Raw genomic sequence first — 26,795 nt, 5'->3', positions numbered from 1 at the left:
AAGACCCACTCAAGGGGGTGCCCTGGTGGGGTGCCTCCAGTGATTCGAGAGGGCGTCTGCAGCCTACGTAAACAGAGCAAACCCTGTGCTGGGGTTTTATTGGTTTCCTGCGTAAACCAAGGAATTATCAGCCCCTTTCTCTCTCTCTCTCTCGCTGACGCCGACACCGTTCATCTCAAGGATACCCTGGGTCCATATCGAGGCATGTCGCCGATAAGTGATGCCCGAACAGTCCGATACCTGTCCATCACCAACTCCTGGAGTTCACTCAAATCCACCTCCATTGAGTCGGTGATGCCATCCAGCCATCTCATCCTCTGTCGTCCCCTTCTCCTCCCGACCCCAATCCTTCCCAGAATCAGTCTTTTCCAGTGAGTCAACTCTTTGCATGAGTTGGCCAAAGTATTGGAGTTTCAGCTTTAGCAACAGTCCTTCCAACGAACACCCAGGATTGATCTCCTTTAGAATGGACTGGGTGGATCTCCTTGCAGTCCAAAGGACTCTCAAGTGTCTTCTCCAACATCACAGTTCAAAAGCATCAATTCTTCGGTTATCAGCTTTCTTCACAGTCCAACTCTCACATCCATACATGACCACGGGAAAAACCATAGCCTTGACTAGACGGACCTTGGTTGGCAAAGTCATGTCTCTGCTTTTTAATATGCTATCGAGGTTGGTCATAACTTTCCTTCCAAGGAGTTCAGTTCAGTTCAGTTCAGTCGCTCAGTCGTGTCCGACTCTCCGCGACCCCATGAATCAAAGCACGCCAGGCCTCCCTGTCCATCACCAACTCCCGGAGTACACTCAAACTCATGTTCACAGAGTCGGTGATGCCATCCAGCCATCTCATTCTCCGTCGTCCCCTTCTCCTCCCTCCCCCAACCTTTCCCAGCATCAGAGTCTTTTCCAGTGAGTCAACTCGTCTCATGAGGTGGCCAAAGAATTGGAGTTTCAGCTTTAGCATCAGTCCCTCCAATGAACATCCAGGATTGATCTCTTTTAGAATGAACTGGTTGGATCTCCTTGCAGTATAAGGGACTCTCAAGAGTCTTCTCCAACACCACAGTTCAAAAGCATCGATTCTTCGGCGATCAGCCTTCTTCACAGTCCAACTCTCACATCCATACATGACCACGGGAAAAACCATTGCCTTGACTAGACGGACCTTGGTCAGCAAAGTAATGTCTCTGCTTTTTAATATACTATCAAGGTTGGTCATAACTTTCCTTCCAAGGAGTAAGCGTCTTTTAATTTCATGGCTGCAATCAGCATCTGCAGTGATTTTGGAGCCCAAAAAAACAAAGTCTGACACTGTTTCCATTGTTTTTCCATCTATTTCCCATGAAGTGATGGGACCAGATGCCATGATCTTTGTTTTCTGAATGTTGAGCTTCAAGCCAACCTTTTCACTCTCCTCTTTCACTTTCATCAAGAGGCTTTTGAGTTCCTCTTCACGTTCTGCCATAAGGGTAGTGTCATCTGCATATCTGAGGTTATTGATATTTCTCCCAGCAATCTTGATTCCAGCTTGTGCTTCTTCCAGCCCAGCGTTCCTCATGATGTACTCTGCATAGAAGTTAAATAAGCAAGGTGACAATATACAACCTTGACGTACACCTTTTCCTATTTGGAACCAGTCTGTTGTTCCATGACCGGTTCTAACTGTTGCTTCCTGACCTGCATACAGGTTTCTCAAGAGGCAGGTCAGGTGGTCTGGGATTCCCATCTCTTTCAGAATGTTTCACAGTTTATTGTGATCCACACAGTCAAAGGCTTTGGCATAGTCAATGAAGCAGAAATAGATGTTTTTCTGGAACTCTCTTGCTTTCTCCATGATCCAGCGGATGTTGGCAATTTGATCTCTGGTGCCTCTGCCTTTTCTAAAACCTGCTTGAACATCTGGGATTTCACGGTTTACATACTGCTGAAGCCTGGCTTGGAGAATTTTGAGCATGACTTTACTAGCGTGTGAGATGAGTGCAACTGTGCGGTAGTTTGAGCATTCTTTGGCATTGCCTTTCTTTGGGATTGGAATGAAGACTGACCTCTTCCAGTCCTGTGGCCACTGCTGAGTTTTCCAAATCTGCTGGCATATTGAGTGCAGCACTTTCACAGCATCATCTTTCAAGACTTGAAATAGCTCAACTGGAATTCCATCACCTCCACTAGCTTTGTTCGTAGTGATGCTTTCTAAGGCCCACTTGACTTCACATTCCAAGATGTCTGGCTCTAGGTCAGTGATCACATTATCGTGACTATCTTGGTCGTGAAGATCTTTTTTGTACAGTTCTTCTGTGTATTCCTGCCACCTCTTCTTAATATCTTCTGCTTCTGTTAGGTCCATACCATTTCTGTCCTTTATCGAGCCCATCTTTGCATGAAAAGTTCCCTTGGAATCTAAGCGTCTTTTAATGTCTTTGCTGCAATCAGCATCCGCAGTCATTTTGGAGCCCAAAAAATAAAGTCTGACACTGTTTCCACTGTTTCCCTATCTATTCCTCATGAAATGATGGGACCAGATGCCATGATCTTAGTACTTCTGCTTTATTGACTATGATAAATCCTTTGACTGTGTGGATCACCACAAACTGTGGAAAATTCTTAAAGTGATGGGAAGAGCAGACCACCTGACCGACCTCTTGAGAAATCTGTATGCAGGTTGGGAAGCAACAGTTAGAACTGGACAAGGAACAAAAGACTGGGTCCAAATTGGGAAAGGAGTACAGCACGGCTGTATATTGCCACCGTGCTTATTGAACTTAGATGCAGAATACATCATTAGACATGCTGGGCTGCATGAAGCACAAGCTGGAAACAAGATTGCTGGAAGAAATATTAACAACTCAGATATGCAGATGACACCACCCTTATGGCAGAAAGTGAAGAACTAAAGAGCCTGTAGATGAAAGTGAAAGAAGAGAGTGAAAAGGTTGGCTAAAGCACAACATTCAGAAAACGAAGATCATGGCATCCGGGCCCATCACTTCATGGCAACTAGATGGGGAAATAGTGGCTGACTTTAATTTTTCGGGCTCCAATATCACTGCAGATGGTGATTGCAGCCATGAAATGAAAAGATGGCTTACTCCTTGGCAGGAAAGTTATGACCAACCTAGACAGCATATTACAAAGCAGAGACATTACACTGCCAACAAAGGTCCGTCTAGTCAAGGCTATGGTTTTACCAGTAGTCATGTACGGATGTGAGAGTTGGAGTATAAAGAAAGGGAAGCGTAGAAAAATCGATGCTTTTGAGCTGTAGTGTTGGAGAAGACTCCTGAGAGTCCCCTGGACTCCAAGGAGCTCCAACCAGTCCATCCTAAAGGAAATCGGTCCTGAACATTCATTGCAAGGATTGATGCTGAAGCTGAAACTCCAATACTCTGGTCACCTGATGCGAAGAGCTGACCCATTGGAAAAGAGCCTGAAACTGGGAAAGATTGAGGGCAGGAGGAGAAGGGGACGACAGAGGATGAGATGGTTGGATGACATCATCGACTCGATAGACATGGGTTTGGGTGGATGCCGGGAGTTGGTTATGGACAGGGAGGCCTGGTGTGCTGCGGTTCGTGGGCTCACAAAGAGTCAGACACGACTGAGTGACTGAACTGAACTGATGCTGGGAAAGATTGAGGGTAGGAGGAGAAAGGGATGACAGAGGATGAGATGGTTGGATAGCATCACCAACTCAATGGACATGAGTTTGAATAAACTCCAACTGTTGGTGCCGGACAGGGATGCCTGGCGTGCCGCAGTCCGTGGGGTCGTGAAGAGTCGGACACAACTGAGTGACTGAACTGAACTGAACTGATTGAATTGAAAATCACAATTATGAGCAAATTGTTTGCAAAAATGTTCTAAGTAAATCATAAGTAGCAGATGGAAGAGTAAATCAAGAAGTGTTTGAGTCAAGCTCACCACTTGAATCCCTAATTATGAGTGAATGACAAGTAGATGCCTTTAAACAGTTGACAGGCCATAGAGTAAATGATTCAAGGCTGAAATATTTCCCAGATTAAATTGACATGAAGAAAAATAAACATCCCAAGAAATATCAAAAATACCTCCAATAAACACCACCACTTGCTAGCTTTAAAAAAAAATACATCTGATACCTAACCTATACAGCTACCCCAAAGTAAGAGCCTTAGCTCTGTACATAGCTAAACAGATTAAAGTTTGTAAAAAAATTTTTCTTGAGAATATGCTACCGTTCTAACATTGTAATAGTCCACTAAAAGAATTATACCTATTGATAGCTGCACTAAGCACTTCTGCTGCTAAGTCACTTCAGTCGTGTCCGACTCTGTGTGACCCCATAGACGGAAGCCCACCAGGCTCTCCCGTCCCTGGGATTCTCCAGGCAAGAACACTGGAGTGGGTTGCCATTTCCTTCTCCAGCACTTCTACAAACATCAATTAACTCGTTAGCTATAATGATTCTGGAAAGGAAGAAGTTAGAAATATAAGTAAACTGCAGGCTTTTCACCAGGTCTTCTGACCCTACTAGTCCTCTTACATCAAACCACAGTCACTTCTCTAGTACAAACACATCAATACAAAACAAGCCTCCACCTTCACTCACGGTGCAGACACTCATGGTAGATGGGTAAAATTTAGAGAGCTCTTCCTAGACAAGTATGAGATTATTTGCTGCTTCCGTAACTTTCAATACATTTTTGTAATGTTTAAAATAGTAAGACAGGGCGAAAGACAACGAAAAACACTTACTAATGATCACTAAATACATGTTATGTCACATCCATCATTGTTTCCAAAAGTTCCTTGTACTGAAATAGGACACTACAGAAAGCACAGTGTTGATTTTCTCACGAGAACGGCATCCACAGCACAGTCTCTGAACTGCACAGACGCTCCTCCTCACCATCAGTGGAAGTCATAAACCACCCTAATTATCCATCAAGGAAGGGAAATCACTGCCAGAAACTAAGAGCATCTATTGCTAGTAGCACGAGGTATAGTTTTTCTTGGGGGGCGGGGAGCAGAGGAGGCAGGACTAGTATAAGTTTATTCTGAAGAAGTTACTTTTTAAAGTGTTAAAAAATGCTTTTACATCTGATCTTGCAGTTTTTACAGATTGGAAAACTGTAAATGATATGCAAAGGTCATTGACAGGGCATTGGCTAAAGAAATGACAGTGGTGCCAAGAACGGACGCTGGGTTAGACACTGAAGGTGAGGACGTTCACGGAGTGACCCACACGCTCACTGCAAAGCAGAGGGACTAGGTGTGGAGCGCGGTCAATGGGGGAGCACACGCCGTCTTCCTGGCCTAAAGTGCAATTGGAGGAGGGTGCCGGCTCCTCCGATATAGTTGCAATAATTTTGAGATCACTTCCTATGGAAAATATTAAAGGCCTCTCCTTGGATGAGCTCATTGTATGTCCCTACCTGACTGCTGTAGACAAATGGATCGGAATTACAAATGTTACTTTATCCGACACATGAAAAATGTCATCCGTCCTCAAAATATAGATGTATAGGCTTTCACAAGCCTCTATACTTTCTACGGTACATACTCTTCCTTTATAAAATATATACGTACACAGATACATACACACATACATGACTACAGAAAATACCTGAGTTCATTTCCTTATTAGCCATTTCTTTCTGCTTTTGTTTGGCAAGCTGATTGGTCAGGATTCCCTCCTGTAAGATTTTGGCATTCTGGTCTCCAGAAAGCTGCTTCTAAGTGTCATATGTTGCTCTTCCAAAACCTGCAGAGACACTATATGAAGTTTTGGGACCCATATCATTAAAAGAAAAAAAAAAAAAAACAGTTAAAAGCTTAGAAGAAGAATATAAAATGAAATAAAACTGTTGAAAGTCAGTAGCCTTTTAAAACAAGGATCTGGAATAGAAGGGACATATCTCAACATAATAAAACCTATATATGAGAAACCCATAGCAAACATTATCCTCAATGGTGAAAACCTGAAAGTGTTTCCCCTAAAGTCAGGAACAAGACAAGGGTGCCCACTCTCACCACTACTATTCAACATAGTTTTGGAAGTTTTGGCCACAGCAATCAGAGCAGAAAAAGACATAAAAGGAATTCAAATTGGAAACGAAGAAGTAAAACTCTCACTGTTTGCAGATGACATGATCCTCTACGCAGAAAACCCTAAAGACTCTACCAAAAAATTACTAGAGCTAATCAATGAATATGGTAAAGTTGTAGGATATAAAATCAACACACAGAAATCCCTTGCATTCCTATACACTAATAATGAGAAAATAGGGTAATTAAGGAAACAATTCCATTCACCGTTGCAATGAAAAGAAGAAAATACTTAGGAATATATCTACCTAAAGAAACAAAAGACCTATATATAGAAAACTATAAAACATTGGTGAAAGAAATCAGAGAGGACACCAATAGATGGAGAAATATATCATGTTCATGGATTTGAAGAGTCAGAGAACGATTCAGATCATTCTCAGTGTTCAGTTCCATCTAGTGCTCTGAGAGTGAGTTCAAGTTGCTGTTTCAACTTCTTTACTATATTGGTCTTCCTTTCTTCTTAACTGCTCCCTAATTTTTTCATATAACATATCAGCATTGCTTCTATTCTCCTCTTCTTGCTTGAAGGTCAATCTGCAAAATTTATAGAGCTCTTCTTAAAAAAAACATGAGACTATTCGCTGCTGCAGTAACTTTCATTCCCTCTTCATAATGTTTAAAATAGTAACATGGGGGGAAATACAATGAAGAACACTTAAGAATGATCAGTGCTTTCATGAAGATGGTTGAGAATGAAACAGCATACATTTTTTGTTCTTTTCTGTCTTGAGAAAAATGGCCACTTCATACTTCCGTGGGAGCGAATGAAAAGTTATCTAAACTTTCTTAAAAATATTTTAGAAATATGGATCAAAGAACGCTTCCAAACGTTCTCATACTTTAACCAAATAATACACTATTATTAAAGAAAATGAATTCAAAATAATTAGAAATGTAGAAATGAATCTGTAGAAAAGATGTTCCTTATAGTATTAAACATGAGACAGAAAAGTGAAAAACAACCGAAAGTCAATCTGTTGAATCATGAATGAGGTTTCTGTTATGATGGACTTCTGTAAGATCATGAAAATGAAGATTTGAAAAAATATACATTAAGTCATTAGAAGCATTCACTGTTAAGAACTTATATTAATTCCACGAATTTCACACTCCACAATACTAAGGACGTATTCTCCCCTGTAAAATCCCAGAGGGTAAGTTAAAAATTATAACACAGCTACATCTCTGCAGTATTAAAGGAAATAACAGTTCAAATATTTCTTTAAGACTAGGATGTGCAATACCTCAAGCTGCCGAGCTCTCGTTGCCACTCCACTTTCTGATGCCCTGTGATTCCCTTCTTTTCTTTCGGACAGTTCTTTCTGTAGCTCACCAACCTTATTCTCCAGTTTTTTAATTTCTCCTCTAAGTAGTTCAGCTATTTCAAATCCTGAAAGATGATGCTGTAAAAGTGCTACACTCAATATGCCAGTAAATTTGGAAAACTCAGCAGTGGCCACAGGACTGGAAAAGATCAGTCTTCATTCCAATCCCAAAGAAAGGCAATGCCAAAGAATGCTCAAACTACCGCACAATTGCACTCATCTCACACGCTAGTAAAGTCATGCTCAAAATTCTCCAAGCCAGGCTTCAGCAGTACATGAACTGTGAACTTCCAGATGTTCAAGCAGGTTTTAGAAAAGGCAGAGGCACCAGAGATCAAATTGCCAACTTTCACTGGAACATGGAGAAAGCAAGAGAGTTTCAGAAAAACATCTATTTCTGCTTCATTGACTATGCCAAAGCCTTTGACTGTGTGGATCACAATAAACTTGGAACATTCTGAAAGAGATGGAAATCCCAGACCACCTGACCTGCCTCTTGAGAAACCTGTATGCAGGTCAGGAAGCAACAGTTAGAACTGGACATGGAAGAACAGACTGGTTCCAAATAGGAAAAGGAGTACGTCAAGCTTGTGTATTGTCACCCTGCTTATTTAACTTCTATGAAAGAGTACATCATGAGGAACACTGGGCTGGAAGAAGCACAGGCTAGAATTAAGATTGCCAGGAGAGATATCAATAACCTCAGATATGCAGATGACACCACCCTTATGGCAGAAAGTGAAGAGGAACTCAAAAGCTTCTTGATGAAAGTGAAAGAAGAGAGTGAAAAGGTTGGCTTGAAGCTCAACATTCAGAAAACGAAGATCATGGCATCTGGCCCCATCACTTCATGGGAAATAGATGGGGAACAGTAGAAACAACGTCAGACTTTATTTTTTTGGGCTCCAAAATCACTGCGGATGCTGACTGCAGCCAAGAAATTAAAAGACGCTTACTCCTTGGAAGGAAAGTTATGACCAACCTCGATAGCATATTAAAAAGCAGAGACATGACTTTGCCAACTAAGGTCCGTCTAGTCAAGGTTATGGTTTTTCCCGTGGTCATGTATGGATGTCGAAGAAAGCTGATCGCTGAAGAATTGATGCTTTTGAACTGTGGTGCTGGAGAAGACTCTTGAGAGTCCCTTGGACTGCAAGGAGATCCAACCAGTCCATTCTAAAGGAGATCGATCCTGGGTGTTCATTGGAAGGACTGATGCTAAAGCTGAAACTGCAATACTTTGGCCACCTCATGCGACGAGTTGACTCACTGGAAAAGACTCTGATGCTGGAGGGATTGGGGGCAGGAAGAGAAGGGGATGACAGAGAATGAGATTGCTGGGTGGCATCACCAACTCGATGGAGGGGAGTTTGAGTGAACTCTGGGAGTTGGTGATGGACAAGGAGGCCTGGCGTGCTGTGATTCATGGGGTCGCAAAGAATCAGACACGACTCAGCGACTGAACTGAACTGAACTGAACTGAAGTAGTTCACAGTGGCTTTTTTAAAGTTCCATTTATCTTTCACACCAAAGAATTGCCCCCCGAATTTTCAACAAGATGTCACACAGGGTCGGACACGATGGAGTCGACTTAGTAGCAGCAGCAACACAATCTGCAGCAAGAAGAAAACACACAGAAATAGAAACCCACTGATGTGAGCAATCTCTGCACATAAAGGATGCGCCTTTCATGGTCACGCCTCCATACACTGAACAAACACTGAGTGTGGATCACGTGGAAGACAGTATTGGAAGCTCTCCAGATAAAACAGACGACCCTGGCTCTTGCTGAGCTTGCAGTCTAGTAGAAGAGAAAGAGAAATAAAATAATTACATACCTATATATATAATCATTATAAATTCAGGTACAGCAAGAATGATCAGAGGCTCAGCGGATACACTCAATGTCACTGGCTCAGCGGATACACTCACTGTCACTGTCTTTCACCACAAAACATATTTCCAAGATGCACAGCACCGTATTATATCCGTAGCTCTAGAGCAGTGCTAGACAAGGTGAGCATGCATTACTACACTATACACAAACAGGCTCTGTATTGATATTCACACCACGGTCCTAGCTTTACACCTCAAGCCCAGTGGTTCTACTTGCAACATGGAATTCTTAGAGTAAAGACATCACCATCCTGGGAAGCACTTTCAGATGACTGAGTGAAGTCATTCAGGTAGCTCACGGCATTAATCTGTGCTTTGACCTACACATAAATAATCCTGTTTCACAGTGTCCTTAAACAATTGATAAAATATACGAACTGTAGAAAGGTGATAAATAACTCGTCGTTAAATGAAAAACAGACACTTCTTAAAAGGACAGATTTTTATCAAAACGATAATGTGATCAATAGTGTTTCTAAATTAAGTTCTCCAAGTGTATGTCTCTATAACAAATGAAGATTTTCTGTTTTGCCACTATTCCTTTTACAAAATATTTTTTACTAGGATAATATTCTTTAGAATTAACTTTTTTTAATTATACCTTGTTCTTTTCATTAGATGTTTTCTTTGCAGCCCTAAAATGACAAATGATTCTTCTCAGGCTAATATTAAATACTTAAAAATACAAACAATACCTAAACTTTGGATTTTTCCATAAAACCGTTGCACTGGGAAGTAATTTTTTACTGAAGGATTAAGCAATAAATAAGAGTAGCATTAATGGGGAGAAGGCAATGGCAACCCACTCCAGTACTCTTGCCTGGAAAATCCCATGGGCGGAGGAGCCTGGTAGGCTGCAGTCCACGGGGTCGCACAGAGTTGGTCACCACTGAAGCGACTTAGCAGCAGCATTAATGGATAAAGAAAATATATGAATAATACTAATAAAGCATTGAATTTAGATCAAAGGAAAAGGAAAAACGTAACGTTACTTGTGTTATTTGATAGGAAGCAGTATACCAGGGGTTTTGGCAGTTGTCATCTTCAATAAGAACTACCTTTTATGGCAATAAAACCTATTTGGGAGGTATTCCTTAATTCCTCATAAGTAAGAAACCCATTTTTAGGAAAACCATAGTAACCATGATATTAGCCTTCTGAGGACTTCCTATGCAACTGCTACGCATTATTATAAGCACTTGACATGTCTTAAGGCGTTTTTAGTCCTCACAATAATTCTTGGAGATAGGTAATACATTAGCTCTTCTACATAGGGAGAAATGGAGCACGGAAAGGCTGAGGATCTTGCCCTCACAGCAGGTCACCAGCAGACCCAGAATTCAAACCCAGGAAATCTGGCCTCAATACTGCGGTTCCAAAACACGCTGAGAACGTAAGATTTAATAAGTCTTTGCAACTAATATGATAGCAAATGAATCTATATTATTACCGCATGTCTACCAATAACTAAAAATAACTATTTCTGACTCTTTACGTATTTCTAAAACAATCAAACATCTTTCCATGGAGGCAATATTGGAAATCTACTTGCAATAAAGACTTGCTTTTTGTAAAGAAATTCATCAATAGGCATTCATGGAACCATTCTGCAGTTTCTTCATGCATCTGACATGCACTTATTGATCAGACAACATGTGTTAACGACACTCTGAGTGTGGGAAAGATGGTTTTAGTCATTTAGAACTTTATGATCCAAAAATAATAATTAATGAAACATTGCCAATAGCTTTTTCTACTGAATATAAACAAGAATTTCCCCTTTTCCCAGGAATCCAGAAACAACATGAAGTTAATATGCTGTGATGTTTCAGAGTACCTTACAAAACCCTAGCTACTCACGATGATACGATCATCTAGAATCATCAAGGAATGATTCGATCCTATTCAGTGCTTGTATATACATGATTCTATAATTTTTAAAAATCTAGGTATGATAGAATTAGTTGAAGTAATCATCTGCATATTCAATTACACAAGAATATTACACTTTGGAACCAAAGAACAAGCCCTTACCATAAAATTATAGATGAACAGAAGTATTATGTACAATTAGTTTACTGTAATAGTTTAAAGATAATGTCATACAATCAATAAGCTTTCCAATATTGGAAACGGAAACAAGAGTCAACTCAATAAACACATCCTCTGCTGGCTCATTTCCAACAGCATATATACGCTAAAAGCTCCCCTCTGAATATAAAACAAGAAACTCCTCTGAACTCCCCATTCCTCTTCACATACCATCCAGTTCTCCATTGCCTGTCCCAGGAAAGAGAGAGAGACAGAGACAGTGCACTCACGCATGGGAGACAGACCCCCGGCCCTTTGACCCCTCTTTTCACAAGTTATTTTCCTCCCCCTGGGCTTGCCCCATGTAAACTGGGCTAGCCAGGAGTGCTGTTTGTTCCACCTGAGGTCCTCACTCCAGTCCTCGGACCTTCCTTTGGTCTATCTTTGCGGGCTCGGCCCTTCCTTGTCTTTTAGCCACCGCCATTCTGGACTCTCTTTTTTCCTATTCTAACTACCTAACAAGGCCATCTGTCCCAGTTCTGTGGATGCCGACTGATTTTTGGTCACTGATTGTGAAATCAACAGATACTGATCATCAACTTGCAAATGCCTGGCTCTTTAACAAGTCTCACTACTGAGGCTCAAACTAGTAGAATCCCAACGTGAAAAACCTGAAAACAGAGTCTCTATTTATTAAATATGAGGAAGAACACAACTCTGACTACCTCCTACAAACTCTTATTTCAGAGAATCACTTCCACGTCCTCTCCCCTCAAACTCACTACTCCTTCACAGCTTATTGTGTCTTACACGTCACTGCCATTCATGAAGAGATGCCAACTGGTGTGTCTCATTTTTTCTGCTTTTACTTTTCTAGTATTACTTACATGGATTCACTCAATCTGTTCCCTATTCTGTATTCTACAAGAACTTTATGAATAATTTAATTGCCACAGAATTGTTAGGTATTAAAAATCTTGCATGTTTCAAAATCAGTGTAGTATTTATTGATAATAACTATTCTAGCATTTGGGGGATGAACCCTATTAATCTGTTTTGTTTCCAAAGTTTGGTTTGCTACATCATGCTAATGCTTCAAACCATTTCTGGGAAACAACTGCCAAAAAAACAGCTATCTTAAAATAGAAAAAACAGTCAATGCCTTCCATATTCAAATTAATCTACCTCGAATAACAAATACCAGTACAACACACAGGTGATGCCTGAGAGTTGCTTGGAGTGGCTGGGGTTTCCCCTACTTCTAGCACCACAACCCTTCTCCCCCACCCCCAGGATTCTCTGGAGCAACAAGGATCTTCTCTCTTTTCAGTGTAAATACACTGAAGCCATCGAAAAGGAATTCTCTCAAGTGTCCTCATCAACTCCTATTCACCGCCCTAAGGACTTACTTTCCTCCCTTCCTCCTTTCACCAGATTCTCTCCTCTCCAAAGGGTAATCTCTGGATCTGTGGTCTGAATTCTTCCCCCTTTACATTCTTTCTTTGGATAATCTCTCCACTTCTTTCTCCCTCTTTGCTTAGCAATGGTATCTTACACCTGTAATTGCTACTTCAACTCCTTGCTTCCCTCTGGCTATAAACACTCTCAGAAAGAAACACAAAATAAGGCTTTTCCTTGACCCTGTTCTGTCCTGCACTATCCAATGCTCCTCTTCCAGATTTCTCTAAAGGCAAGGCTACACCCTTGCTACACAGAGAGCTTGTTACAAACATGGAATCTCAGACCTCCTACTCAGCAAGTGCACGTCCCACAAGGTCCCCAGGCAACTAATTCAAATGTGAGAAACTCTGGTCTACACGGCATCCTCTTCTACATGACTTCAACTTAATTTATTCTTGTAAAATCTTAGCCTCAACTTACCCTCCGGAGAAGGCAATGGCAAGCCACTCCAGTACTCTTGCCTGGGACTCTTAGCAGCTAAGTCACGTCAGTCGTGTCCGATTCTGTGTGACCCCATAGACGGAAGCCCACCAGGCTCCTCCGTCCCTGGGATTCTCCAGGCAAGAACACTGGAGTGGGTTGCCATTTCCTTCTCCAATGTGTGAAAGTGAAAAGTGAAAGTGAAGTCGCTCAGTCATGTCCGACCCTTAGTGACCCCACGGACTGCAGCCTACCAGGCTCCCCCATCCATGGGATTTTCTAGGCAAGAGTACTGGAGTGGCTTGCCATTGCCTTCTCCAGGAACCTACCTTCACTCTACCCTCAATTGGGAGACACACCCTCCAAACTGAAACTGCATTAGAAGTTGGAAACCTTCCAGTGGACACTGTATCACGCTGTAGGTTCCTTGATCTCCCCATCACGGCCCCTGCTTTCTCCGTCTTTCCAGTTCTCTTGTTTTGGCCTACAGGACACCATCCTATAAAGCAGCAGCATCTCATGTGACATCAATCTGCACACATTTACAGCTGAGTACCTATGCCCGTGATCCTGCACAGAGGCTAACACAGCTCTGCGTGCCCAGGGACCTCAATCCTGAATGCCTTCTAACAGCCAGGAAAACAAGAAGACGGGGAATATTCTGCTGTTCTTCTCAGACAAGCTCACTTCAAATTCATCGCCCATGCAAATACTCTCCCTTTTTCTAAAGACCTATCTTGTTTCTTGCCACCTTCCCCCATAGACCCGTGCTTCCTGTTCCTTCATTTCTTCCCTGTGCCCTATGCCTCTCTCATCCTTCATTCCCTCTTTCCTCTTATTTCTCAACCTTCCTGACGTTGTAGAGTATCTTGAAACAGAACTAATCATTTTTTTTTCTTTCGGCCATGGATCACACTGACCAGGGATCGAAACTGCACCCCCTGCATGGGAAACCGCACAGAGTCTTAACCATCGGACCAGACCTCCAAGGAAGTCCAGGAACTCATAATTTAGCTGCTCAAATGGCATTCTTAATTTAATCTGTGGTTGACACATGATAAGATACACTACTTCCCTCCTCGTAGTTTTCGTCATTAGGCATCCAACAGGTGATTTGCTTTGGCTATTAGAATAGGTCTGCAGTCCCCTCTTAATTCAACGTTCTGTCAAGTGACTTTTCTATCAAATCCAGTTCTTACCTTCTACTTGTCCATTTAATGTATTTTTTCCTCTTTGACCAGCAGCTCCAGATAAACGATCCATATACTTTTGTGGAAGGCTCGCAGAGATACTCCGTTAAAATTAATACTGAGTTGCATGAAGAGTTCCTAAACCCTTTCTAAGAAAATATCCTACTTTCAAAAACTGCCCACGTTTACCCCAGTTACGACAGGTTTTGCCAAGATCCCACAGCCGCTAAGTGTCAGAACCAGGATGCTGACTTCAGGCACCGTGCTGGATCACCAGGCAGCAGCCGCCTGCAACGAAGAGAGCAGGCCCTTCCTATCTCCTTCCATCGGGGCCACTTTCAAACAGGGCACCCTTACTCTCTGTTACTTCAGGTTCGGCTGCCATAAGCCGTACTCTGCACGTCCAAAATGCTTTGCGTTATTAGCGTCAAAGTGAAAGTCGCTCAGTCCTGTCCAACTCTTTGCCACCCCATGCACTGTATAGTCCATGGAACTCTCCAGCCCAGAATACTGGAGTGGGTAGCCTTTTCCTTCTCCAGGGGATCTTCCCGACCCAGGAATCGAACCGGGGTCTCCTGCATTGCAGGCGGATTCTTTACCAACTGAGTGATCAGCGAAGCCCTTGGTAAAACATCACTAAAGCAAACTGCTGTTGTCAAAAGCCCACATATTTCCCGCTATCTGCCATGCTCTTGCGTCTCTTGAAATGTTCCTTGCAGATCAACTTGACAAGCCAAACACACTAATACTTTCAGGTTTCGAGAACTATCTTTTTCAAGGCCGAAATGGTAAAAAACAACCACAATTCACCCTGTTTCTCTCTGACGCTCTCTAGCAGTTTTACACACACACAGGTACCAAAGAAACATAGATTTGGTTGGGAGACTGGGACTGACACACACACACTACGCACTATTGTGTATGAAATAGATAACTAATGAGGACCAACTGTATAGCACATGGAGCTCAACATTCTGTAACAGCCCATATGCAAAAAATGCTTTTAAAAAGAGCGGATATACATATACACACATAACTGATTCACTTTGCGGCATACCTGGCACTAACACAATACTGTAAATCAACTGCGCTCCAATAAAAACCGAGGGGAGAACGGAAGGAAGAGACACAAACTTTTGGCTATAGACTCACCTTCAATAATGCAGCAATGTTTAGATAACTGTCACTTCAGAACCCAAAGTGTAGCGTAGAAAAATCAGGATATTGGCATTATCCTCAAATTGAAAACAATTAGGAGCCCAGTGGTGGCGGGACGCACGCACTGGCCAAGCCCACCGCTGGCGCCTCACGGGTTTCTCCAGGCTCCCCGCAGGCCCCACGCGGAGGGGGCCCGGGTTCGACCACCAGTTGCCCTCCCCTCAGGCCAGACTGCAGTCCGTGGGGTCGCTAAGGGTCGGACACGACTGAGCGACTTCACTTTCACTTTTCACTTTCCACTTTCACACATTGGAGAAGGAAATGGCAACCCACTCCACTGTTCTTGCCTGGAGAATCCCAGGGACGGGGGAGCCTGGTGTGCTTACGTCTATGGGGTCGCACAGAGTCGGACACGACTGAAGTGACTTAGCAGCAGCAGCAGCAGCAGCAGGCCAGACTGTGACCGCCCGCCCTTGCGGCTCACAGGGCCCTGTGCGCGGCTCACAGGGTCCTGGGGCGCCGGCGCGCGTTTCCCACCGTCAGGCCCCATTTCCGGCTCACACGCCCCCTGCGCGCTGCCCGCCCTCGCAGGGGCCCGGCCTAAGCCCTCGGCCCCGTGCGGCCGAGGGAAGGCTGCCTGAGGCGGGGCGCCGTGAGGACGGGGGCGGGCGGCGCCTCCCGGGGCCGCTGCTCTGGGGCTGCACAGCCGCGAGCGGGACGGCGGGTGTGCCTGTGGATCCCCCTCCGTGGCTGCGGGCAGGTGGGTTTCGGCGGCTTCCCGCGCGGGGGGTCGCCGCCACTTCCTCAGCGCCGCCCGCCGCCCCGCGCCCTCGAAGCCACTGCGCGCGCGGGCTGCGCGGTGGGCGACTCGCCCCGGTGACGCGCGGAGAGACCGGGAGACGGGCGGCTGGAGCTCAAGTGCGCGTTACACAGGGGAGGTGGGGACGGGGTCGCCCGGGCGTGAGGGCCGCGTTGAGTGTAGCCCCACCAGGGAGCCAGCCGTGCAAACACAGTCCCGTCCCCGCTGGAGAAGGGCGGGCAGCAAGGGGGCTCTGGCGCTGGAAGCTCGCTCTTCACTCACAAGGCATTTCAGAGGCGCCAGGGGATTGCTCTGTGTTTAGATAGCTGTGGCAGCGCTGGTGGCTCATGTGCCTGCAATGGCGAGACCTGGGTTCAGTCCCTGGGTTGGGAAGATCCCCTGGAGAAGGGAAAGTCTACCCACTCCAGTGTGCTGGCATGGACTCTCGCAACGAGTCAGCCTGAGCGACATTCACTGCAGCAATTAAGGGGCTTCCCCACTAATCAAGGGGCTTCCCTCATAGCTCAGTCGGTAAAGAATCTGCCTGCAGTGCAGGAGACCCGGAATCCATTCTTGGGTTTGAAGATCCTCTGGAGAAGGATATGGCAACCCACTCCAGATTCCTGCCTGGAGACTCCCATGGCCAGAGGAGCCTGGCAGTCTACAGTCCATGGGATTGCAAGAGTCGGAGACGATTTAGGGACTAAACCACCACGCAGCCCTTTGGGGAATGGATCGGATAGAAGAAAGACTGGTTCTGAGTGGGTTATAATAGACAGCAGGAGAGATGGATGCGGTCCACAGCCCGGTCGGGGGTCGCTGAACACCGCGACCTGAGGCGACAAGACTTGTCGGTACAAGGACAGGGGTGGAGAGGAGAGGAGTAGCCTGGGAGGGGAGGGGACCGCGTCTCTGGAGGCTTCTCTCAGGAGCAGAGTAAACATCTGGGGGTCAGCAGGAAGAGCCTTTGGGTGAGTAAGTTTTGTTTTGAAACTTCAAGAGCACTTAGTCTGACTCTTGGGCCATTTAACAGATAGGGAAGCTGAGCCACTGGAATTAGGGATCACGTTAAAGGGCTTGTCTGAACTTGCAGCTGTTGGAAGCGGAGCCCCCACTTGAACAGTCTTCTTCGGTTCCGGTCCGTTATTCTTGCAACTTCAGGCAGTTACCTTATCTAAAAAGTTAGGAGACCACGGTGGGAGGTTCACTAGAGACGCAGAACTCAGAAGGGTTGCCGTTGTTCAGTCCCTAAGTCATGCCCCAGTCTTTATGACGGCATTTACTGAGGCACGATGCCAGGCTTCCCTGTCCTTCCCTGTCTCCCTGATTTTGCGGATATTCATGTCCATTGGGTCAGTGATGTCATCCACCGTCTCACCCTCTGTCGCCCCCTTCTCCTTGGTCATATCCTCAATCTTTCCCAGCATCAGGGTCTTTTCCAATGAGTCAGGACTTTGCTTCAGGTGGCCAAAGTATTGGAGCTTCAGCATCAGCATTGGTCCTTCCAAGGAATATTCAGGGTTGGTTTCCTTTAGGATTGACTGGATTGATTTCCTTGCTGTCCAAGGGACTCTCAAGAGCCTTCTCTAACACTACAGTTCAAAAGCATCAGTTCTTTGGTGCTCAGCCTTCTTTATGCTCCAACTCTCATATGCGTTATGACTACTGGAAAAACCATAGCTTTGACTATAGGGATTTTTGTCTGCAAAGTGGTATCTCTGCTTTTCAAAACGCTCTCTAGGCTTGTGATAGCTTTTCTTCCAAGGAGCCAGGGTCTTTAAATTTCATGGCTGCAGTCACCATCCGCAATGATTTAGGAGCCCAAGAAAATAAATTCTGCCACTGTTTTCATTTTTTCCCCATCTATTTGCCATGAAGCGATGGGACTGGATACCATGATCTTAGTTTTTGAATGCTGAGTTTTAAGCCAGATGTTTGAGAGGGATGGAGGCTTTCCAATAAGTCCCCACAAGGTTGGGAAGACTAGGTGGCTACAGGGGAAGAAAGGAGTCCAAAGGCACAGACAGTGCCCACAGGTGCTGGCTTTTCAGACTGTGAGTCCAGCTGTCTATTTCGCTCAGACCTGAAGTGTTGGTTTCCCACTTTGGGAAGCGGCAGGGTGGAAGGGGGTTAACAGGAGTGAACTTAGACATGTAACATCACTGAACCTTTTCTTGCAGTCCTGGCTGCCTTTGGGGGCTGGCCACTGGGACAGCTGAGCTGGGTTAGACTAAGAATTGGTCTTGATCTGATCGACCCCTCACACCCTGGACGCACACATGCTTTCGAGAATCATTCCTCCCTGGCAGATGGTAGCTGGGTTAGAGCAGGGACTCTGCCTTTTTCATTCCAGAATCCCTCATGGTTAGGTGCTGTGTTTGGCAAATCGGAATGATGCACTTTGTATCTGGAGAACTGCTAATTGTTTGAGTCTTTAGGAAAAGTTCCCAGGGGCTTACAGCTGGAGGTGGGAGCACAAAATGATGCAATTCCCAGTGTAAATTTTAAAAAATTAAGTCTTAAAAGAATAAATAAATATTTAAATCTGAAAACTCAGTTGTATCTTTACAAGTTTATTTCATACTAGTCTTTTGTATACCTGCCGGTCTCCTAATCGTGCAAGAGTTTCATCTGTGCCTTAAAATAATATTTGGGATAAAAGGAATATTTAAGTGAATTCTAGTAAATCAAACTGTTCCATGATATCTTTTTAACCAGTTGATGAAAGAGTAGGTAGAAGTCATGCTTTCTTTTTTCATTAGAAATCATTTCTTCCATCCAAGCAGCATTAAATAGTGTAATTTTGTAGTTATACCCGTACTGTTAATGCATTTATTTTGGCTCTGACAGTAGATTGCCGGGATCTAGCCTCAGCAGAGCCCAGGGATACCCTCAGGATGAGCGGCGTCGGCCAGAAAAGAAAGAAAACAAGGCGAGTCGAGTCTTGGTTGAGTGCAGAATCAAGGCTGCTTTATTTTTTTACCTCAGTGCTTATTTATATACCCTAAAACTGGCAATACTAAAAAGGGAGGAGGGATTGTCTTGATACAATTGTGTCAGGAATGCAGTCATAGACCATCTTTTAGAACAGTCAGCACCTTCACGCATAATTCTTAAACAATGGGCTTTTAAGACGTCAAGGGCACAAGGCATGAGAAAATGGCTTTATCTGTGTAGCAGTTCCATTCCGTTCCGTCACTCAGTCGTGTCCGACTCTTTGGGACCCCGTGGACTGTAGCCTACCAGGCTTCTCCGTCCATGGGATTCTCCAGGCGTGAATACTGGAGTGGGTTACCGTTTCCTTCTCCAGGGGATCTTCCCGACCCAGGGATCGAACCCAGGTCTCCCGCATTGGAGGCAGACGCTTTAACCTCTGAGCCACCAGTTAGTCAACTGTAAAAACTATTAGCAAGCCTTATCTTGGGAGTCTCAGTTCTGCGCAGACTTTGTGATTCCCTAGGTAGCATGGTATCTGTTTTTGGGCTCTACCCCCAATACATCTGCAGAGACAATTTCTTATACTAATACTATATGCTTATTTATTTCGTTATAAACCTTTATCTCTATGTTTTCTTTTAGTGTACTCCCAGGCACACCATGTTCAGGGGGCAGGGAGACACATCAGCAAGCACTGGTATGTGACCTTAAAGGCCAAGAGTCTCATGAGCTCCCTCTAGATTTTACTCTTTAAGGGGCCCTTCTAAACTCATGAAAGGCTTTGTATCTATTTTGCTTGTGGAATGTTTAGGCCTATTGTTAGCAAACTTAGTTTTCTGCCGGGGGCGCTTTATGCAGTCCTGAGCATTCCAAATTCTAAATTGACAATTATAACCCCAACAGGGCCAGAAGGATTAAGATGTTCTGTGTAAAAATATTTTCTTCGTTTCTGGCTTATTTATAAGGCTCATATTACTGCCACACAAAGGCTTCAAAGGGGATATTTGAGCAGGAGTCAAAAAAAATTCTTAAAAAGCACAGAGGACTACCAAGCATCAGAAAAATAAAAGACGGATCCCGGGAGTAGATGATGGGGCGGCCCCAAAAAATCCCTGGAGGTCTGGACGGCCTTGCGTGCCAGCTCCTCAAGCCAAGACCATGGGCTGGGTCTCTCATGCTGGCTCCTGACAGTAGATGGGTTGCTTACCATTGTTTTGAGGGTTTTATTTTTTATTTTTTGGTTGTCATTGTTATAGCATTATTGGGTTTTCTTTGGTAAAAATTTTAGTTGAAATATAGTTTATTTACAGCGTTTCAGGTGTAGGGGTTGCTTGTTGACAGACATTGTGTAGCATTTATGGATTTTATAATTCTAATGTTTTTATCCTTCCAAGGGAAATTTTTAAAATAAATTTGCCAAAGTAGAAATGCGGAAAAACTCCTTTGACCTTTCTGTTTTCTATCCTCGCAGTGTGTAGGGTTTTTTTTGTTTTTAGTAGTAAATTTTAAGATCCTTTTCCAATAAAAAATAGGTTAATTACATGCTTTTGTCATGTGTTCCTACTTCTGTAGGCTATTGGGTTTTTGTCATTAGTTTTATAGAGGTATAATTTATGTACAACACAATACACATTTTAAGAGTTTTGACAAGTGTATACAATCCTTGTAACCAGCAACCCAAGATTCCTGCTATCCCAGGGATTCCCTTTTCTCTTCTGTGGCACTGGCTACCTCCCATCTACAGCCATAGGCAGCCAAGGAGTTTTTTTCCCCCTACAGATTATATTTGTCTTTTTTATTGTATTTCTGGAGTCAGCATGTCAGCAATTGCACACTTTTCTGTACAGGGCCAGTTAGAAGCATACAGTGTGTACTCCTTTCTGTCTGACTTCTCAGAACAGTGTCTTAAAGATTATCCTTAATGACTATGTTGATTGTGTATTTTGTTGGTAATTCACTCCTTTTTATTTTATTAAATTGTGGTAAACGATACAAAACTTAACCGGTGCCATTTCTAACCATTCTTCCGTGTCCATGTCAGTGGCATTAATTCTATTCCCACCGTTGTGCAACCATCACCTCTATTTCCAAAGCTTTTTCATAACCCCAGATAAACTCTATAGCTTTTAATCAGTAACTACCCACTCTTCTCCCCCCTCAGCCTGGTAGCCTCTAATCCGCTTTGTTTCTATGAGTTTGCCTATTCTAGACATTTCAGATGAGTGGCATCATACAATAACTGCCCTTTTAAGGTGTCTGGCTTATTTCACTAAGCGGTGTTTTCAAAGTTCTTGTTGTTGTATGTATCAGCACTTTTTTTGGACTGAGTACTATTCCATTGAATAGACATACTTTGTATGAACATAGGTTTTCAGTTCTCGAGTGTATCCCTAGAAGAGGAATTGTGGATAGGATGGGACTTCGAAATCTGACTTTTATGGACTCACAAGGCTGTTTTCTATAGGGCTGTGCCATTTTATGTTCCTCCCTGCATTGGACAAGGGTTCCAGTTTCTCCCCATCCTCTTCAACACTTGTCATTAGAGCCATCTTAGTAGGTGTGGAAGGACTACTGGTTTTTCATAAGGTACATAAGCATCGAGTATGGCTATGAACTTGGTGGGGGAATTATGAGTGTAATTTTATATGTTCCAGGAGGATGGACTGAGGCAAGTTCTAGAGGAGATGAAAGCTTTATAGGAACAAAACCTACCTGATATGTAAGTTGGTAAGTTCATATTTTAAAACAGTTTAAGAAATATGATATTGATGTCAGATCACCTTAACATTAGTTTTCAGATATGATTTGTTTTTTTTTTTAATTCTCTGTGAGCCTGATCATCCCCTAGCTATACAGAAGTAGAAGGATTTGTGTTAATGATTGTTATGTCTCTAGGGACGAAAACAGTGCTTGGCTCATGGTAAATGTTCGATAAATACTTCTCGTTTTACTGGTATGTCTTGAAAGGAATTAGGGTGGATGCAAAAGAGATGACCCCGGAGCAATAACAGACCTAACGAGTGAAGTGTATGGTTTCCGCTGCTTGTTTTCCTCAGGTGAGGCCTTAGTGGGTTTAAAGGGAGAACAGGCGGTTTGCAAAATTAGCAGGAGCTGCAGTGACTTCCAAAAGCTTGACTGAAGTTGGCTGGGAACTCGTGCTGCAGGACACTACTGCTTGGTAGGCTAGAGGGTTCTGGAGTTGCAGAGTGTTTAAAGCCTAACAGGGTAGTTGGCACAGAGAAGAATTTGAGCTGAATGACAGACTTCAGAGGATCCTGTGATTGGGTGAAGAACAAGACACAAGACTCCTGACTTCTGGAGAAAACGGAGTTATTGGGAGCTCATCCTGGAGAAAAGTATGTCTGCAACTTGAGATTTCGTCCCTGGCCTTGTTAGGCAGTGTTTCCATCAGTTAGTTGGGCATAGAAATCAGTAGCGTGCTGTTAGGGTGTGTGGAGTACACAGAACAGTAGGGACACTTTGCAGTGACTGGGTTTAAGGATAGATACTGATGAGCGAGGAACTCATCTGCAAGAGGTCTGCAGTGAATGTAAGGGAAATGGAAAGTCCTGCCCTCAGGTTCCCAAGTCCTTCATTTGTTCATGCAGCAGATATGCACTCAGCAGTTACGAGCTGATAACGGGCTCTGGTGTTCCAACTGTAAACAGCAGAATCCAGAGGTTTGCCCCTGTGGCCCTCAACAGTGTCATGCAGAAGGCAGATGTTAAATGGAGGTAAACCAGGCCAGAGTACCTGCTGTGAAGGAAAACACCACACTGGGAGAGAGAGTCATGCACTGAAAGTATTGGTAGATGAGAAATCCTGGAAATTCTCTCCGAGAAAGAGCCTCTTCAGCTGGAGCCTGAGGAAGTGGGTTTTAGCGAGGAAGTAACTGTGGGCAGAAAGCATTCTCGCTGGAGGAAACAGCATGTGCAAAGGCCCTGAGTCTTGAAAGAGGGTGGCATGCCCAGGGACCTGGTCATTCCCGAAGGCCAGTGTGGCTGGAAGTTAGTGAGCAGGCCGAGGGCGACACCAGGGGAGATTTCTGAGCATGTGGGGCCGGTGGTGGCATGTTTGTGTTCTGAGGACCACCACGGCCCCTTGTGGATACCTATGGCTGAGTCCCTTAGCTGTGCACCTGAAACTGTCACAATATTGCTAATGGGCAACACTACAACAGGCTCTAGAAAACAGGTGAGAAAAACCAAACATCGACCACAAAGGGAAAAAAACCAATAGGCAGGTTGCAGAGTAGATCTCCTTTCCCACCAAGTGTGGTATGATGCAGAAACACCCCTTCTCTACAAAATCAGTGAAAACTCCTGGACAAAATCGGCCTAAATAGTTTTTCAATGCTTCAGCAGGATGCTGGGAAGAAGAGCTGAGTAAAGAAAATAAAGTAACGAGATTCAAATTTTTCATGTAATGAGATAGGCAAAATGTAGCTGAAAATAATATGTCCAAGCGTAAGTCTTGAGGAATACAACTCTCTTTATTAGTCTAACTTTTACTTAGACTAATCTTCCTCCTTTGGTTTCAAATTGTCCTGATCCTCTTCTTAAGATGTTAACTCTCTATGCCCTTCATGTGTGGATAGTTTTAACTTTTAAAAGCCGCTGGACGAAATAAATATGGATCTGTGAAGAACAGGTTATATACATAATAAATATGCCATGTCAAGTTTTCCTACCATTTACTGACTTGTTAACTGTCCTTTTAAAAAAATGGTACAGTTGGCACCAGAACACTGAAAAAACAAGGAGATGACATTGCTGAGTCTGAGCATGAGTCTTCAGGCTTCTCATCCTTTATAACTCCTCTGAAGGTCATTAACAAGATTATTCTTTTACTCGCTGGCCATGCTTTGCCACTCTGCATCTTTACTGGAGGTTTGTGAATGTTCATAATCTCCTTGCTTAACAACTATCTTAGGAAGCAAATTCTGTTCACCTCAAATATCCTGTTCACTCCCCATCAGTCAGGGCCCAGGCCATGTCCCAGCCCCTCCCAGAGCTGTCCTTCTCTCCCGACCATACTGGCTCACATCCACACACCGTCTCCTAAATTCCTGAAACTCTCTCTTTGGTATCACTGAAAATTCAAAACTTACCACTTGACATTGTCATGTATATATACGTATTAAAAGCAAACATATATAAAGTAGGTAAGTGATATGTAAAATATACTATATAAAAAGTATAGAGAGTCCCACGGAATGAAGAATTCCATTGAATTGATTTCAGATGACTTGGTGTATTTTTTCTTGTCCTCTACCTGTATGATATTCATCTGAAATTCAATTGGTATTATTAGAACTACAAGAAATAGACGAATAGGATCTTACCTCCTGGAGTTCCTTGTCAGTACTTTAACCCATGTTCCCTGGTCTCTTGCTCCCTTGAGCTCTTTCTCTTTTGTCTCCAAATTTTTATTCTTTTTATAAGTTTTTCTCCAGTATTTTCACTTTACCTTTTTTTCTGAACTATGTTTCATTACTTCCATTCTTTACTTGTATAATTTTTCTCAGAAGCACAAGTACACACACACAAGTTCCCACATCAGTTCTGTGTTTAGGTGCTGTTTACTGGGCTGTCTCTGTGTTTGACTTATATTTTCATATTCCACAATGTTACAACATACCAGGAGAGGCAAATATTTTCCTGTCTGCTTCTCATTTTGACCCACATCACACAAAAATGTAGCAAAAGAAAGGGGAGCAGACAGACCATATGAATGGTTTAAGATGCTATCCTTTTCTAGAACCACCTTGAACAAATTGTTTCCTGCTGTCAAAATAACTATCCTACCCAAAGCAATCTGCAGATTGAATGCATCACCTTCCCAATGGTGTTTTTCACAGAACTAGAACAAAAACTTTTACAGTGTGAATGGGAAAAAAAGACCGCAAACACCCAAGCAATCTTGAGGAAAAAAAAGCAAGAGCTGACAGAATCAGGTTCCCTGACTTCAGACTACATGCTAAAGTAGTCTGGCACAAAAACAGAAATATATTGCATAGAGCAATGGAACAAGATACAAAGTCCAGAGAGAAACCAATGCACCTAGGGTCAAGTAATCTAGGACAAAGGAGGCAAGACTATACAATGGAGAAAAGACAGCCTCTTCAGTAAGTGGTGCTGATAAAAATGGACAGCTACAAGCATAAGAATGAAATCAGAATACTCCCTAACACCACACACAAAAATAAACTCAAAGTAAAGACCTAAATATAAGGACAGATGCCACAATACTATTAGAGGAGAACATAGCCAGAGCACTCTCTGACATAAACCACAGGGTATCTTTTTTGACCCACCTCTTAGAGGAATGAAAATAATAGCAAAAATAAGCCAATGGGATCTAATTAAACTTTGCTTCTTCACAGCACAGGTAATCATAAACAAGACAGACGAGAACCCACAGAATGGGGGACAGTATTGGGAAATGATGCAAATGACAAAGGATTAATCTCAAAAATATTCAATCGGCTCAGGGAGCTACATATCAAAATACAACAACCCAATCAGTAAATGAGTTTAAGATCTAAGTAGATTTTTCTGTATGGAATACTGACAGATGATCATAAAGCACATGAGCGGATGCTCAGAAAGGATGCTCCACATCACTAATAATTAGAGAAATGCAGAAATACTGCAATGAGGTATCATTTCACACCATTCAGAATAGCCACCATCAAAAAATCTACAAATAATAAATGCTGGCGAGAGTGTGGAGAAAAGGGAACGCTCCTACACAGCTTATGGAATGTAACTAGGTACACCCACTGTGGAGAACTCTATGGAAGTTTCTTTAAAAACTAAATATACTTCTGCCATATGATTCAGCAGTCCCACTCCTGGGCATATATGCAGTTCATTTCAGTCCAGTTCAGTTCAGTCGCTCAGTCGTGTCTGACTCTCCGCGACCCCCTGAATCACAGCACGCCAGGCCTCCCTATCCATCACCAACTCCCGGAGTACTCTCAAACTCATGTCCACAGAGTCGGTGATGCAATCCAGCCATCTCATTCTCCGTCGTCCCCTTCTCCTCCCGCCCCCCAACCTTTCCCAGCATATGAGTCTTTTCCAGTGAGTCAACTCGTCGCATGAGGTGGCCAAAGTATTGCAGTTTCAGCTTTAGCATCAGTCCCTCCAATGAACATCCAGGATTGATCTCCTTTAGAATAGACTGGTTGGATCTCCTTGCAGTATAAGGGACTCTCGAGTCTTCTCCAACACCACAGTTCAAAAGCATCGATTCTTCGGCGATCAGCCTTCTTCACAGTCCAACTCTCACATCCATACATGACCATGGGAAAAACCATTGCCTTGACTAGACGGACCTTGGTTGACAAAGTAATGTCTCTGCTTTTTAATATACTATCAAGGTTGATCATAACTTTCCTTCCAAGAGCAAGCGTCTTTTAATTTCATGGCTACAATCAGCATCTGCAGTGATTTTGGAGCCCAGAAAAATTAAGTCTGACACTGT

General features: G+C 43.5%; 1 protein-coding gene across 1 annotated transcript in view; it reads left to right on the top strand.

Moving 5' to 3' along the window:
• Positions 1-26,795, top strand: part of LOC148775501 (ninein-like protein) — a 271,660-nt gene that overhangs the window by 66,019 nt on the left and 178,846 nt on the right. The gene's annotated exons all lie outside the window — the stretch shown is intronic.

This window comes from Moschus berezovskii, chromosome 15, assembly GCF_049115385.1.
Source record: "Moschus berezovskii isolate FMDL1 chromosome 15, NW_MosBer_1.0, whole genome shotgun sequence".
Classification (NCBI taxonomy): Eukaryota; Metazoa; Chordata; class Mammalia; order Artiodactyla; family Moschidae; genus Moschus; species Moschus berezovskii.
The sequence above is the reverse complement of the archived record's forward strand: the minus strand, read 5'-3'. Positions and strand labels throughout refer to the sequence as shown.